The 16,621-nt window shown below is 43.7% G+C and overlaps 1 pseudogene; it reads left to right on the forward strand.

Annotated features, from left to right (window-relative positions):
- Nucleotides 1-13,464: 13,464 nt before the first annotated feature.
- LOC124552900 lies at nt 13,465-13,581 on the forward strand (annotated as a pseudogene).
- The last annotated feature ends 3,040 nt before the right edge of the window (nt 13,582-16,621 follow it).

Genomic DNA, 16,621 nt, shown 5'->3' on the forward strand with positions numbered 1-16,621 from the left:
CTTTTCAGAGCTTTCACACAAGCTTGGCGCCGGTGGCGACACTACAACGTGCTGACATGAGGAAAGTTTCCACCTGATTTCTCATACACAAACAGCAGTTGACAGGCGTTGCCTGGTGAAACGTTGTTGTGATGCCTCGTGTAAGGAGGAGAAACGCGTACCATCACGTTTCCGACTTTGATAAAAGTCGGATTGTAGCCTATAGCGATTGCGGTTTATCGTATCACGACATTGCTGCTCGCGTTGGTCGAGATCCAATGACTGTTAGCAGAATATGGAATCGATGGGTTCAGGAGGGTAATACGGAACGCCGTGCTGCATCCCAACGGCCTCGTATCACTAGCACTCGAGATGACAGGCATCTTATCCGCATGGCTGTAACGGATCGTGCAGCCACGTCTCGGTCCCTGAGTCAACAGACGGGTACGTTTGCAAGATGGTTCAAATGGCTGTGAGCACTGTGGGACTTAACTTCTGACGTCATCAGTCCCCTAGAACTTAGAACTACATAAACCTAACTAACCTAAGGGCATCACACACATCCATGCCCAATGCAGGATTCGAACCTACGACCGTATCGGTCGCGCGGTTCCAGACTGTAGCGCCTAGAACCGCTCGGCCACATCGGCCGGCCGTTTGCAAGACAACAACCATCTGCACGAACAGCTCGACAACGTTTGCAGCAGCGTGGACTATCAGCTTGGAGACCATGTCTGCGGTTACCCTTGACGCTGCATCACACACAGGAGCGCCTGCGATGGTGTACTCAACGACGAACCTGGGTGGACGAATGGCCAAACATCATTTTTTCAGATGAATCCAGGTTCTGTTTACAGCATCACGATGGTCACATCCATGTTTGGCGACATCGGTGTGAACGCACTTTGGAAGCGTGTATTCATCGCCATACTGGCGTATCACCTGGCGTGATGCTATGGGGTGCCATTGGTTACACGTCTCGGTCACCTCTTGTTCGCATTGACGGCACTCTGAACAGTGGACGTTACATTTCAGATGTGTTAAGACCCGTGGCTCTACCCTTCATTCGATCCCTGCGAAACCATACATTTCAGCAGGATAATGCACGACCGCATGGTTCTGGATACAGAAAATGTTCGACTGCAGCCCTGGCCACCACATTCTGCAGATCTCTCACCAACTGGAACGTCTGGTCAATAGTGGCCGAGCAGCTGGCTCGTCACAATACGTCAGTAAGTACTCTTGTTGAACTGTGGTATCGTGTTGAAGCTGCATGGGCAGCTGTACCTGTACACGCCATCCAAGCTCTGTTGGACTCAAAGCCCAGGCGTATCAAAACCGTTATTTAGGCAGAGGTGGTTGTTCTGGGTACTGATTTCTCAGGAACTATGCACCCAAATTGCGTGAAAATGCAATCACATGTCAGTTCTAGTATAATATATTTGTCCAATTAATACCTGTTTATCATCTGCATTTCTTTCTAGTGTAGCAATTTTAATGGCTACTAGTATGTATTGAAATGTTTCCATATGCAACGAATTAGAAATCAGACACGGGCAGAATAGGTCAAACAAGTGAGAAGGACATGTTTCTCTTACTATTAAACGCCACTTACACAGTTTGTTCAGTATGAGCACTGGAGACATCAACGAGATGTTGTACAGCGCCAGACTTCCACCTGGTGGCCAAAACTGGAACTAAGTTTTTTCCAGTGCAAATTGATTATGCATTAATGCATGACATATCTACCGAGTTTCCGTGCCATATCAGAATTTAAGCCCACACTTGACTTCAGTGAGTAGCTGCACTTTAATTATAAACACCCTTACGACCTAATGATAATACGAGGGTGAGTCAAATGAAAACTTTAAATATATTTTTAAATATTATTTATTGTGCAGAAGTGGTACAAAGCTGTATCACTTTCCAACATAATCTCCCCCACGCTCAAGGAAAGTCCTCCAGCGGTTACAAAGTGCATAAATTCCCTTAGAAAAAAATTCTTTTGGTAGTCTGCGCAACCACTCATGCACCGTGTGGCGTACCTCTTCATCAGAACGGAATTTATTTCCTCCCATTGCGTCTTTCAGTGGTCCAAACATTTGGAAATCACTTGGTGATGAGAGATGGCGCCATCCCCTTCTCGCTCTCTTCGTTGCTGGTTGTTGGAAGTGAACCCAGTTTTCGTCCCCAGTAGTGCTTCTCGCAAGGAAGCCATCACCTTCTCGTTCAAAGCGCCGAAGAAGTCCTTCACAAGCATCAACACGTCGTTCTCTCATTTCAGGAGTCAGCTGCCGTGGCACCCATCTTACAGACACTTTTTGAAACTGGAGCACATCATGCACAATGTGGTGTGCTGACCCATGACTAATCTGTAAACATGCTGCAATGTCATTCAGTGCCACTCGGCAGTTTTCCTTCATTATGGCTTCAACTGCTGTAATGTTCTGTGAACTGCTGTAATGTTCTGTGGAGTGACAACTGACCTGGACGAGGAGCATCTTCCACTGAAGTCACACCATTTGCGAACTTCCTACTGCATTCATAGACTTGTTGTTGTGATAAACATGCATCACCGTACTGAACCCTCATTCTTCGATGAATTTCAATAGGTTTCACACCTTCACTGCGCGAAAACCGAATAACAGAACACTGTACTTCCCTGGTGGCAACGGCCTCGCCGCAGTGGATACACTGGTTCCCGTGAGATCACCGAAGTTAAGCGCTGTCGGGCGTGACCGGCGCTTGGATGGGTGACCATCCAGCCGCCATGCGCTGTTGCCATTTTTCGGGGTGCACTCAGCCTCGTGATGCCAATTGAGGAGCTACTCGACCGAATAGTAGCGGCTCCGGTAAAAAAAAAAAAACCATCCTAACGACCGGGAGAGCGGTGTGCTGACCACGCGACACTCCTATCCGCATCCTCACCTGAGGATGACACGGCGGTCGAATGGTCCCGATGGGTCACTTGTGGCCTGAAGACGGAGTGCAGTGTGAGTACTTCCCTGGTGCTAGTCGCAAGTGGGGCGACCATCTTTATACTGATACTGCGACGGTATGTGTGCATGTGCACTATGCTGCCACCTACAGGCCATTCTGCACGCTGTTTGTAGCACGCTTACCAACTTACAGGATAACGGCGCGAAAATTCCATTTTTTATTACAAATTTGCTTTCATTTGACTCGCCCTCGTACTATTTAGAAAGGCATACTCTGCCATGGCTTCTCAAGTTTAGCCTCTATCCGTGTACCTCCACTCAGAACCAGATCTGTGAAAGGTGAGTCCTAAACAGTTACCTGCCATTTCGACGCGCCGAAGCCGTTGGAGTATTCCACCACTTTTATTCTCATTTCCTCCTTTTTTCGCCTATTTTCCCCCTCCCTCCCAAGCCCCCGTGATGTCCGCGCCTGCTGCCTGATGACGTATCGTTTCATTAACGGAGCTCTGTGACAGACCGCGCCAGCTGACTGATGAGCTACTGGCGCAGCATTACCCAAAAAAGGAGAAAAAAAACGGCGGACCGCAGCTGGCGCCCTCGCCGGGGCGGCATCTGCTGCCAAAACAAAGGCCGGTCAAGCGGCCGCCGGCTCCAGCGAGGCGTGGGCGCGAAATGAGCGCGCTCCGCTGGAGCGGACGCTGGACCGCGCCGCGCTCCACACGGCATTATTTATGGACCGCGCTTTGTTTGCACTTCACTTTCCGCCCTGCACAGCGGATGGAAGGCTTTAATGAGTTCAGGCCGGCAGTTCGGGCGTCTCAATGCGAACACTGCCCAATGAATGACATATTTATGATCAAAGGATTTCTGTAATGGCCCGTTTCCACTGGACTATCTGTCGAATCTTTCACAGTGACACCTCAGTTCGCAGTCACAAATTTCGGACGTTACAGTTTCATGTTTCAGTGAGAGTCATGCTCTAAAATAAACCTGTTGTTGTTGTTGTGGTCTTCAGTCCTGAGACTGGTTTGATGCAGCTCTCCATGCTACTCTATCCTGTGCAAGAGTCATCATCTCCCAGTACCTACTGGAACCTACATCCTTTTGAATCTGCTTAGTGTATTCATCTCTTGGTCTCCCTCTACGATTTTTACCCTCCACGCTGCCCTCCAGTACTAAACTGGTGATTTCTTGATGCCTCAGAACATGTCCTACCAACCGATCCCTTGTTCTAGTCAAGTTGTGCCACAAACTCCTCTTCTCCCCAATTCTATTCAATACCTCCTCATTAGTTACGTGATCTACCCTTCTAATCTTCAGCATTCTTCTGTAGCACCACATATCGAAAGCTTCTATTCTCTTCTTGTCCATACTAGTTATCGCCCACGTTTCACTTCCATACATGGCTACACTCCATACAAATGCTTTCAGAAACGACTTCCTGACACTTAAATCTATACTCGATGTTAACAAATTTCTCTTCTTCAGAAACGCTTTCCTTGCCATTGCCAGTCTACATTTTATATCCACTCTACTTCGACCATCATCATTTATTTTGCTCCCCAAATAGCAAAACTCCTTTACTACTTTAAATGTCTTATTTCCTAATCCAATTCCCTCAGCATCACCCGACTTAATTTGACTACATTCCATTGTCCTAGTTTTGTTTTTGTTGATGTTCATCTTATATCCTCCTTTCAAGACACTATCCATTCCGTTCAACTGCTCTTCCAAGTCCTTTTCTGTCCTTGACAGAATTACAATGTCATCGGCGAAACTCCAAGTTTTTCTATTGTTTCCTTCACTGCTTGCTCAATATACAGATTGAATAACATCGGGGAGAGGCTACACCTCTGTCTCACTCCCTTCCCAACAACTGCTTCTCTTTCATGTCCCTCGACTCTTATAACTGCCATCTGGTTTCTGTACAAATTGTAAATATCCTTTTGCTCCCTGTATTTTACCCCTGCCACTTTCAGAATTTGAAAGAGAGTATTCCAGTCAACATTGTCAAAAGCATTCTCTAAGTCTACAAATGCTAGAAACGTAGGTTTGCCTTTCCTTAATCTTTCTTCTCAGATAAGTCGTAGCGTCAGTATTGCATCACGGGTTCCAGCATTTCTATGGAATCCAAACTGATCTTCCCAGAGGTCAGCCTATACCAGTTTTTCCATTCGTCTGTAAAGAATTCGCGTTAGTATTTTGCAGCTGTGACTTATTAAACTGATAGTTTGGTAATTTTCACATCTGTCAACACCTGCTTTCTTTGGGATTGGAATTATTATATTCTTCTTGAAGTCTGAGGGTATTTCTCCTGTCTCATACATGTTGCCCACCCACATGTTTTTCTTGTATCGCATGGCAGAACATCAATTTCAAATACAGGATGTAACAAAAAGGTACCGCCAAACTTTGAGAAAACATGTTTCACACATAGAGGGATAGAATGTGTTATATGGATCTGGAAATTCTTTACTTCCATGTCAGAGCTCATTTTCCACTTCCCTTCCTAGTCACATTAATCGTGGGAAATTCGCAGAAATTCACATTATTCGTGGCGGACACAGGGAAACAGAGCGTGCTACTACGACATTATGCAGACAATTACGAGGGGCGTTTGAAAAGTCCGTGCAAATTCCGAGAGATGGCACCACTTACGCGTATCGAGGTCATGTCTAGTTAGTAGCATCTTTCGAAAGAACGCACACCAAGTTACAGCCATATTGGTCTATTTCTTTGTGTTTGGCATTCGTGTGAATCAAGGAAGTCGAGGGATTGTCAAAAAATGGACGACAAAGAATTTCGTGTGGTGATTAAATATTACTTTATGAAAGGCAAAACGTCTCAGGAGACTAAAGAGAGGCTCGATAAACATTACGGTGACTCTGCACCTTTGATTAGAACAGTTTATAGGTGGTTTCAAAATTTTCGGAGTGGCCATATGGGCACAAGTAACGCTGAATATTCTGGATGTCCTGTGCAGGTTACGACTCCAGAAATCATTGATAAAATCCATGATGTGGTGAGGGATGACAGACGAGTTAAGGTGCGTGAGATTGCTAGGTAGTGCTTTGGGCATCTCGAATGAACGGGTACATAATATTTTGCATAAACATTTGGACATGAGAAAGCTATCCGCAAGATGGGTTCCGCGATTGCTCACACTTGACCAAAAACGGAATCGTGTGAAGTGTTGCAAGGATTGTTTGCAGCTGTTCAGGAAGAATCCGCAGGGCTTTAAGCGCTGTTTCGTCAATTTCGATGAAACATGGATACATTACTATACTCCTGAGACCAAACAACAATCTAAACAATGGGCTACCAAGGGAGAATCACCACCAAAAAAGGCGAAGACCACTCCTTCGGCCGGAAAGGTTATGGCGACTGTCTTTTGGGATTTGCAAGGTATAATCCTCATTGACTATCTGGAAAAGGGTAAAACTATTACAGGTGCATATTATTCATCGTTATTGGGCCGTTTGAAGACCGAGCAGAGAGAAAAACGCCGGCGTTTGGACCGCAAAAAAGTCCTTTTCCATTACGACAATGCAGAAACACACACCTCAGCAGTTGTGGTCCCAAAATTAGTGGAAACAGAATTCCAACTCGTTTCACATCCCCCCCTATTCTCCAGACTTGGCCACCTCAGACTACTATTTGTTCCCGAATTTCAATAATTGGCTGGTGCGACAAATATTTTATTCAAAAAGGAGGTCATTGCAGCAAATAATAGCTATTTTGCATACTGGTACAATTCCTATTATTCGGAGGGGATCAACAAATTAGAACAGCGTTGGACAAAGTGTGTAAGTCTAAAAGAGACTATGTCGAAAAATAAAAAAGATTTACCCAAAACACTTAAGTAGCTTTTATTTTTGCACGGACTTTTCGAACGCCCGTGTAGTACGCTGCTACAAACTTTTTTTGTGTACGAACTTATTTCGGCTTATTGATTTCGACAGTACATCTGGAAACCGTCACATTTATTTATATTATACACAATATAAAATTTATAAAGTTTTTTTACATTGGCTATTGTACTCACAGCTGTATGTCAACTTTGAGTGAACTACGAGTATTACTGTTGTCTGTAGCCATTGGATGTACATGTTTTCAGTAACATTTTAAAGTTGTTCGATGATTTCATGCTACACGTACAGTATACATTTTTTTTCTTATTATTATTTTGACAGTCGTAAAAATTTAAGTTTGACGGCTAGTTGTCTACTCAAAGATATTTATGTCATTGTGGGTCTTGTATCTATGGGCCTCTTATTGGCAAGGACATAAAAAAAAGGAGATGCCGCTATTGCTACGTGCTTTAGCATTATGCTGTACGTTGTTTTGAAGCTGCCGGCCGGAGTGGCCGAGCGGTTCTAGGCGCTACAATCTGGAACTGTGCAACTGCTACGGTTGCAGGTTCAAATCCTGCCTCGGGCATGGATGTGTGTGATGTCCTTAAGATAGTTAGGTTTAAGTAGTTCTAAGTTCTAGGGGACTGATGACCTCAGAAGTTAAGTCCAATAGTGCTCAGAGCCATTTGAACCATTTGAAGCCAGAGGGGGCAGGGCCTGCCGCCATGTTGAATAGGCCATAACATTAGCAGACTACTGTTTACTGTTGCTTCTTCTTCATCATTTCTGTCGTGTGCACGCAACAGCTGTTTAAAATACTAAAAATCAGGGTGCTTACATGAATAAACGGTGTCAGGGAGGCAGTTTCGAACTTTTCCTCTTCTTGAATGCGTATTTACTGTAGTAATACGAGAGGTTTCGCCTCGTTGATTTATTTTCCGTTGATATATTTCGAATAATCAAGACGAGATGGATGTGATGTGAAACGGATGCTTTCGTAATCCATTTAGTTCCACATTTACTGTTATATCCTAGCCAGTAATGCCACCCGAGCCCGCTGCCAAAAGGTTGGCAGCACCAAAGTCCGGACGCCGTCCGCATAAGCAGCGCCAGTGAGACAGGAAATCGCCGCAAGTCTGCGCGCGCCACCGCTGGCTTCTGGTTCTTAAGCGCTGGAGTCGCGAGCGCTAGGACAGTTCTGTATTCGCCGCTCAGTTGTATACTCGCCACCGAATTGTGTACTTGCTAGTCAGTTGTGTGTTCATCGCAGCAGAGTTGTTGTTTGTCGTCAGCCGACACTGACCTAGCCGCTCCGACTCGAACTAGACAGAGTTCACTACTGTGTTTCTGTATCTTCGTTAATAAAGATAAGTACCGACTTTTATTTAATCAGAGTGTTTGGGTTTTCATCTTTCTGTTCACTGTTCCAGCGGACCGGTCGGCCCGCTATGAAAAGTGTGGCGGTGACTTCGTAAGCCGTTTCTACAGCGAATTGTTTGTCCCTACGAACGCCGCCACAAAATTTACCGTATTTGTATCGATAGCAAATGAATCTGGAACACCGAAACCAATGCTTGTTTGCTCATTAGTACTGCTTCTTGTTTGTTACATTTTCAGCTTTCAACTCGTATGCATTTTCAATGTTCACTATTGCAATAAAAAGTTTATATACGTGTTCTTTGTTACCCCATAAACGTATGCAATGAGGAAAGAAGCATGGCACGCTATCACATCTCGTGCACGTCAACAAAGTGAACGATTATTGAAATGTCAAGGAAACAGAACTGTATAGAGATATACGTCCATACAGAATGTAGTTCCCGTTTCATTATATTGTCAGTGCATTAGTCTCACTGCAGTTTACACATCTTCTATCTTTGAAATCTTAACTACTATGCGTCATTCAGTGTCATAATAGCAATTTACAGGATAAAAACCGATATGGTTGTGAAATTTTATAAATGTGATTAAAGGAACGATCTCAAATGCTTAGACTGCGTAAAATGGCTGTCTTGCTTCAACATGTATGTATGTCATTTTTTCAGCAATGATAGCTCAACCTCTGTGACATATAGTCCTACCTTTCCAACAGTAGCCTATTTGCTTCTTTTCCGGGAAAATTTCTCGCCAATAATTCTGCCAGATTCTCTGGAATAACCAGACATATTGTCACATAGAAGAAAGTGTAATTAGATGAATGAGGAACACTAACTTCACTTAAGGAAGGTTGATTCAGCACTTGCGCATACAAGAGCGCGGGGCGAACTGCCTCCGGCCAGAACACATACAGTATATATACAGCTACAGAACATTCGAGTACAATGATTCTTGACACTTTTGGATACTTCTAGAATACACTCGAAACGAATATAGAAATTAAAATTTTACTGTTCAGGTGAGTTTTGAACTCATGACCCTCCATGCAACAATATAGTATAACAACCACTACACCACGGTGACTGTGCTACTCAACTTCTTCTGCGACAACATCACAATTGGAATCTAAGTCTCCTTTGATCATCTGCTTCATTTTATTTTTGAATTTTATTTTCATTTTTTTAAAGTGCATATGCTTATACCATGTTTTGTGACATATCAACGTGTTCCGTGTATCATTTGCACGATAAATCGTAATGATGTGGGACGAGTGATTTTATATTAATATTTTTCTTGTAAATATGCCTCTATGCTGATCATTTATTAGTATTTTTGTTTTTTAATTAAAGATAGATGTTAGTAATTCCTACCCATCCTCATTTTCACATTACAATAATAGTCTTCTGCGAAACAGAAGGAGTAGGCCAAAGGAAACATTTTAGGCGCCCTATTTTGGCTAGACCAGAGACGGAATTCAGGGGGCCTGAAGATGGCCTAATGTAGTACTGAAACTGGATGCTAAAATAAAATAACAACTGGAAATTGAGCCAGCTGAAGATGTTTTGATTCGACATTTTGTTTTCAGTTTAGTCAGGCATTGTATATCACTGGGTAAGTGATCAAAACTTTTGATTGCAGTGTTGTGAACCCCTGTTTGTGACGTACTGAAAGACATTTTTTCTTGTGGCATTGTAATTGTGAACGTCATTGTATCTATTGAAGTACAGTGGACTATTAACTACAAACGTCAGGAGGGTATAGCTATACTGTGAAGCAGACAAATTGCTACTTATACGCCGAGCTGCAGGCAGGAATGACAACTGTGTTCACGTAAGTTTTCGGCTAAAGCCTTCTTCGGAAAATAGGCAAGGCGCGCACGCGCGCGCGCACACACACACACACACACACACACACACACACACACACTACCGCTGTCTCCGGTTGTTCTGTCCAGAACCTTATTCAAAGAGGGAGAAAATGTGCGCAATGAATAATACATAGCAGTGTGTTGTGCGGAGACGTGATGGTGACACAGTGTGACTCCGATGTCAGAGCGTTTTCGGTTTGCAAGGCAATGAAAACCACACGAAAGAATAAAAGTAAACAGCGCAAGCATAATTCATAAATAGAACAGAAAATATTTCTTGAATGGTTCCACTTAGGAATGAAATGTGATTCCTTTAAACTTCAGATTACGATCGGATCGATTAGTACATCCATAAACGATGCAAGCTGGCATTATAACGATATGTTTACGTAATGTGTATACATAAACATACAGTTATAAATGTCCCCGTTCGTAGCCGCTAATTATAACAATATGTTTACTTTTGTGCTGTAACATATAGCTATAATCAGCGGTGGAAACATATTTGCGAACGCCGACCGTGTGCGGCTGTTTCTTGTTTGATCGTCTGATCAGTCGGAAGTTGCATTGCAGAGGAGAGTAAATGCCTATTTAAAATATAATTATTTTTGGATAGCTCAATATGAATTTCCTAAGGGACCGTAGTTTACCATGCATTTACCAGTAGAATATGGCGCGGAGAAAATATTTCGCCGCATGCAACTTCCGTCCGAACTCGACGAAAGAATTCGTGACTGTGAACTCTCTATTTGGAAGAAACATAAAGAAAATTAAATAACTTCATGAAGGAGTGAGACATAGATTCTATATTAAATAAATAGTCCATACACCAGTTCCATTTAAGTCTGAATTTATGGCAATTAATAGACGAACTTACACCGCAATGAAGGATTTAACATGGATGCCGTTTTGACTGGCACTTCTCGTAAGGAAAACAATTCCTTTGACGTTTTCACATACACGTCGCACAATAAATCTACTGCTAGGCACTTTTAGTATTACACAGTTACTTTACACTAGAACAATATTATTTTTAACAATAATAATACGGCGGCAAGACATGCGCGTCCGACACAGGTTACAGGAGACAAGAGAAGAATGAGTAACTGTTCATCGAGAATATCTCGTACATCAAAAGAAAAAAAAAGTGTAAAAAAGTGTTCTTCTTCTGTCCGTTTTTCGCGCCGCGGTTTTCAAAGTCAATAACTCACTGCATCTCTGACGGCGCTTCGACAATAAACAAGTTACGTCACAGGTCGTTCACCTTTTACATTCTCGCAACATTATTTGCTAACTGTAGCTGTTGCCGAGCGACTGCTCGATTAGTGAATGATTTAAAATGATAAGGCAATCACATAATGTTACAGCATCCATGATGAAACAACGACGTCCCCACACAATCAAAGCACCAGATGCTATTTGGACGACCTCAGAGGTCAGTAGATATCCCCAACTATCGAAACTGGACAGGGGCACATCCGAGTCGCGTCATGGTGATGTATAACCGTGATGAACCGAGGAGGTATGAATGCGATGAACCTAATGTTCTGGGCTATATGATGGCGGACGTCGGCTTCAAGATTGTGACGTAATAACAACTCCCTTCTTTTTTCTTTACGTCCATGGTTATTGATGTGTTTGTAATCTCTGGTGCCGGCGGTGGTGGCCGAGCGGTTTTAGGCGCTTCAGTCTGGAACCGCGCCACCGCTACGATCATAGGTTCGAATCCCGCCTCGGGCATGGATGTGTGTGATGTCCTTAGGTTAGTTAGCTTTAAGTAGTTCTCAGGGGACTGATGACCTCAGATGTTCAGTCCCATAGTGCTCAGAGCCATTTGAACCATTTCATGAGACATATTGTGAACTCACATTAATTACGCTTTTTAACGCACAGTTTTCGAACGAATATCTGTAACTAAGGCAGAAGACTAGTTACTTGAATGAGATTTTCACTCTGCAGCGGAGTGTGCGCTGATATGAAACTTCCTGGCAAATTAAAACAGTGTGCTGGACCGAGAATCGAACTCGGGACCTTTGCCTTTAGCGGGTAAGTGCTCTACTGACTGAGCTACCCAAGCGCGACTCACGACCCGTCCTCACAGCTTTAATTCTGCCAGTACCTCGTCTCCTACCTTCCAAACTTCACAGAAGCTCTTCTGCATACCTTGCAGAATTAGCATTGCTGGAAGAAACGATATTGCGGAAACATAGCGCAGCCACACCCTGGGGGATGTTTCCAGAATGAGATTTTCACTCTGCAGTGGAGTGTGCGCTGATACGAAACTTCCTGGCAAATTAAAACTGTGTGCCGGACCGAGACTCGAACTCGGGACCGAGTTCGAATCTCTGCCCGGCACACAGTTTTAATTTGCCAGGAAGTTTGAAGTAATTACTTATTTACATAAAAAAGAGATATAAACTCCTTTATAACCAAAAAATAACATATATCAAAACAAAACAGTATCGTTATAGGTCCCACTGAAGATTCCTTAAAGTAAAAAAAGGCGAAACGCGTCTGGGAGAAATAAAATACAGTGCAGCAAGGAAAACCGGTTTTTGTTTACAAACCAAATATTTCTGTGCTTGCTCTGGAGGAAGCCCACGCAAATTTGTTACATTAATAACAGTTTCAGAGATCAACAACGTAAATATCTCTGAGTAAACAGCAAGCAGTCAAACTTAAATTCCTTCGACTGTCAAACTAATAATAGAAACCGTATTATCGTATATCTGCAACATCAGATCATCGAACAACTTTAAAACGTTACTGAAAAAAACATTACATCCAACAAATACGGACTGGAGTAATATTTTACTCAAAGTTGACATATCTCTGTGAGAACAATACCCAATGTGAAAAAAAAAAAACTTTATAAACTACGTCTAACGTAAAATATGAATAAATGGGATTGTTTCCAGATGTATTGATGAAGGAAATAAAGCCGAAATCAACTTTTACACAAGCGTTCTGTCTACTAATTCTTTGCTTAATGTTCTGCTGCGTCATAATATATGCTGCAGGTCCGATAATAAAGAAAGAACATACCAGCATTACATGAAACGTTTTCTTACATGACATGTTTGAATTTTGGTTACGTTTAGTTAAAATGTACGCTATGCTGTAATTCTAAGGTTCACTGCTGTGTGTGTTGTTCCAGTTGAACGAAGGTAATGTTGACATGTGACTCACTTTATTGCTTGTATTGACATGAGACTAATTTCATTGCTCTACCAGCATGAAACATGTAGCATCAGCTGATCATCACAGGCTTTGTTTCTGGTAGAGTGCAGTGGAAGTACACTCAGATGTGGAGTTTACAGACGCTCATTTTCCATACATATTAGCAGACGGTAATGAACGTGGCTCTAGACGTTTATATTGGGAGAGATTTCCAGAACTACAATACCCTGACAGGAGGACATTTGAAGTGCCTGGTCGTCGTCTCAACGGCAATGGCCTTGCCACAGTGGATTCACCGGTTCCCGTCAGATCACCGAAGGAAAGCGCTGTCGGGCTTGGCCAGCACTTGGATGGGTGACCATCCTGCTGCCATGCGCTGTTGCCATTTTTCGGGGTGCACTCAGGCTCGTGATGGCAATTGAGGATCTACTCGACCGAATAGTAGCGGCTCAGGTCAAAGGAAGCCATTATAACGATCGGGAGAGCGGTGTGCTGAGCACAGAGGTCCCCCCCCCCCCTCCCAAATCCACATCCTCAGCTGAGGATGACTCGGCGGTCGGACGGTCCCTATGGGCCGCTTGTGGCCTGAAGATGGAGTGCTTGCTTGCTTAGCAGCTGACGCCAGCCCTTGTGTCAGTGCGAAGCAGTTAGTTGCAACAAGCAATGTCGACAACATGACTGTCTGGAGAGTGCAACATGAGAACCCGCTGTATTCTTATCATGAACAGCATGTTCAGGCACTACCAGCAGCTAATCTTCCTGCATGGGTACACAGCACAAAGAATCAAGCAGAACAATAACGCCATGAAATTTCCCTAGCCAAACCGTCCTGCCAGAAGGTGAAGCGCCTTGTTGCGCTAGTACTTCGCCCTCAGTCGAGGATATCTTCCTCAGTCCATTGTGCAGGTTCGCATGGGTACACTTCTGAGAATGGTTCAGTCAACAACTTTTTTACCCTACCTTCCGTGCAAATGCGCTGCTCACGCACGAGGCTTCGTTTCAAAGCAGATAATGTGTTGAAGTGTAGTAGGAACTGAGGTTTAACATGAACATAAAGCGTTTCCGGACCCACACCCATATTTTGTTCCACTACATGTGAGCATTGTTTCCTGAAATTTTGACCATAGCTTTTTGTTAAGGCCTGTATAAGCAAGGAAAAATATTACTTTCAGATTTTCGCTGTGGTCACAGGAGAAGGGTGGCATGTGGGGAAAATCCTCCTATTAAGCCAGGTGCAGTGGTCGAGCGGTTCTAGGCGCTTCAGTCCGGAACCACACTGCTGCTACGGTCGCAGGTTGTAATCCCGCCTCGGGCATGGATGTGTGTGATGTCATTAGATTAGTTAGGTTTAAGTAGTTCTAAGTCTAGGGGACTGATGACCTCAGATGTTAAGTCCCATAGTGCTTAGAGCCATTTGTACCGGAACCTTGTCGATCCAGACCCAAACACCACTGAAACCATACCCGCTATAATAAACCTCGAGGTTAGGACTGAACTGAAAAATGAAAAATCATCTGGAGAACATATACAATGAGCTCTTAAAAGAAGCCCAAGATCTAACACCAATCATGACAGAAGTGTTCAACAAAATCATACAAACCGAAGTCATTCCCGATCAGTGGAAAACAAGTTCGATTGTACTTTTGCACAAAAAAGGTACGAAAGATGACATGAACAATTATAGACGCATAAGCCTGATGTCTAACCCATATAAAAGAAAATACTGACAAGGCAATTAATAAGAGCACTAGACGAGAACCAACCGTCAGACCAAGGAGGATTCCGCAAAGCATTTAGCACAGTGGACCATATTCAAACCATTAATCATATGATAGAAAAATCGGAAGATCACCACCTCAAAATATACCTTGCTTTTGTTCATTGCAGCGAAGTATTCGATACCATCGAACAAACAAACATACTTCAAGCACTAAGAAATCAAGGAGTAGAAGCAAAATACATCCAATTATTAAGAAACATCCACAACCACAGCTGCGCTAGAGTTAAAACCGAAAATTAAGGTCAGCCTTTCCGCGTGGAAAGAGGAGTTAGACAAGCGGATCCCATGTTCCCAGAACTATTTACCTGCATTCTGGACGACATATTCAGGAAACTAAAATGGAGTGCGATCAACGGCAAGAGACTAACTAATCTGAGGTTCGCTGGTGACATAGTCCTCTTCGCCAAAACTGCAAGGGAACTGCAATCAATGCTCCAGGAACTTAACGCACAAAGCAAGATGTCAGGACTCACAATGAACAAATCTGAAACGCAAGTAATGAGAAATGGATCAGAAACCCCAATATATCTTGAAGGAATGGAACTAACGTATGTGTCACGATACATATACCTAGGCCAAATAATTTCCTTTAACAACAAAATGGAAAAAGAAATAAAACGAAGACGTTCCTTAGCTTGGTGAGCTTTGTGGGCCATAAAGTTCAAGTTGCTAGACAGAACCCCGAATAGGAGACTCAAAATGGAGGCACTCGAAAGCTGCGTTTTTACAGTGTTATTACGCGAATGTCAGACATGAGCTCTCAAAACCAAAGAGAGATGCTCTCTTCAGGTATGCCAAAGGAAAATGCAGGGGAAAATCCTTCGCATCTCTCTGGAAGACAGAATATCGAACACCTCGATCCACAAGATGTCAGCAACAATAGACATAGCACAACAGGCTACGAAGACCAAATGGAGATGGGGCGGCCACGCGGCAAGGCTGCAAGACGACAAATGGACGCCACGAGGTACCACATGGGACACTTACATCGGAAAGAGACTCCCAGGAAGATCAAGACGCAAATGGTCGGACTTACGTATTCAGAAAACAAGCAGGAAGACAGTGGACCAGCAAAGCCAGAAACAGAAAGGAGTGGAAAGAACTGGAACTACAACTAAGTGGTCAAGTGTAATCCAAAGTGTAAGCACTCCGTCTGCAGGCCACGAGTGGCCTACCGGGACCATCCGACCGCCATGTCATCCTCCGAGGAGGATGCGGATAGGAGGGGCGTGGGGTCAGCACACCGCTCTCCCGGTCGTAACATGGTATTCTTGACCGAAGCAGCTACTATTAGGTCGAGTTGCTCCTCAATTGGCATCACGAGGCTGAGTGCACCCCGAAAAATGGCAACAGCTCATGGTGGCAGGATGGTCACCCATCCAAGTGCTGGTCACGCCCAACAGCGCTTAACTTCGGTGATCTCACCGAAATCGGCGTATCCATTGCGGCAAGGCCGTTGCCCAATCCAAAGTTTAGTGTGCATTAAGTGCGGTACCCTCTTACGCTGACTGGCTCACCACGTGAGTCTTTAAAAGCTGCTACCCCTACTTGTAGGAGGCCTTTGCCCTCAGTGGGACAACACAGCCTATTTTCATTCATTTATTCATTTTCATTTATTCATTTTCATTCATTCATTCATTCATTC

The sequence above is a fragment of the Schistocerca americana genome, chromosome 10 (assembly GCF_021461395.2).
Source record: "Schistocerca americana isolate TAMUIC-IGC-003095 chromosome 10, iqSchAmer2.1, whole genome shotgun sequence".
Taxonomy (NCBI): Eukaryota; Metazoa; Arthropoda; class Insecta; order Orthoptera; family Acrididae; genus Schistocerca; species Schistocerca americana.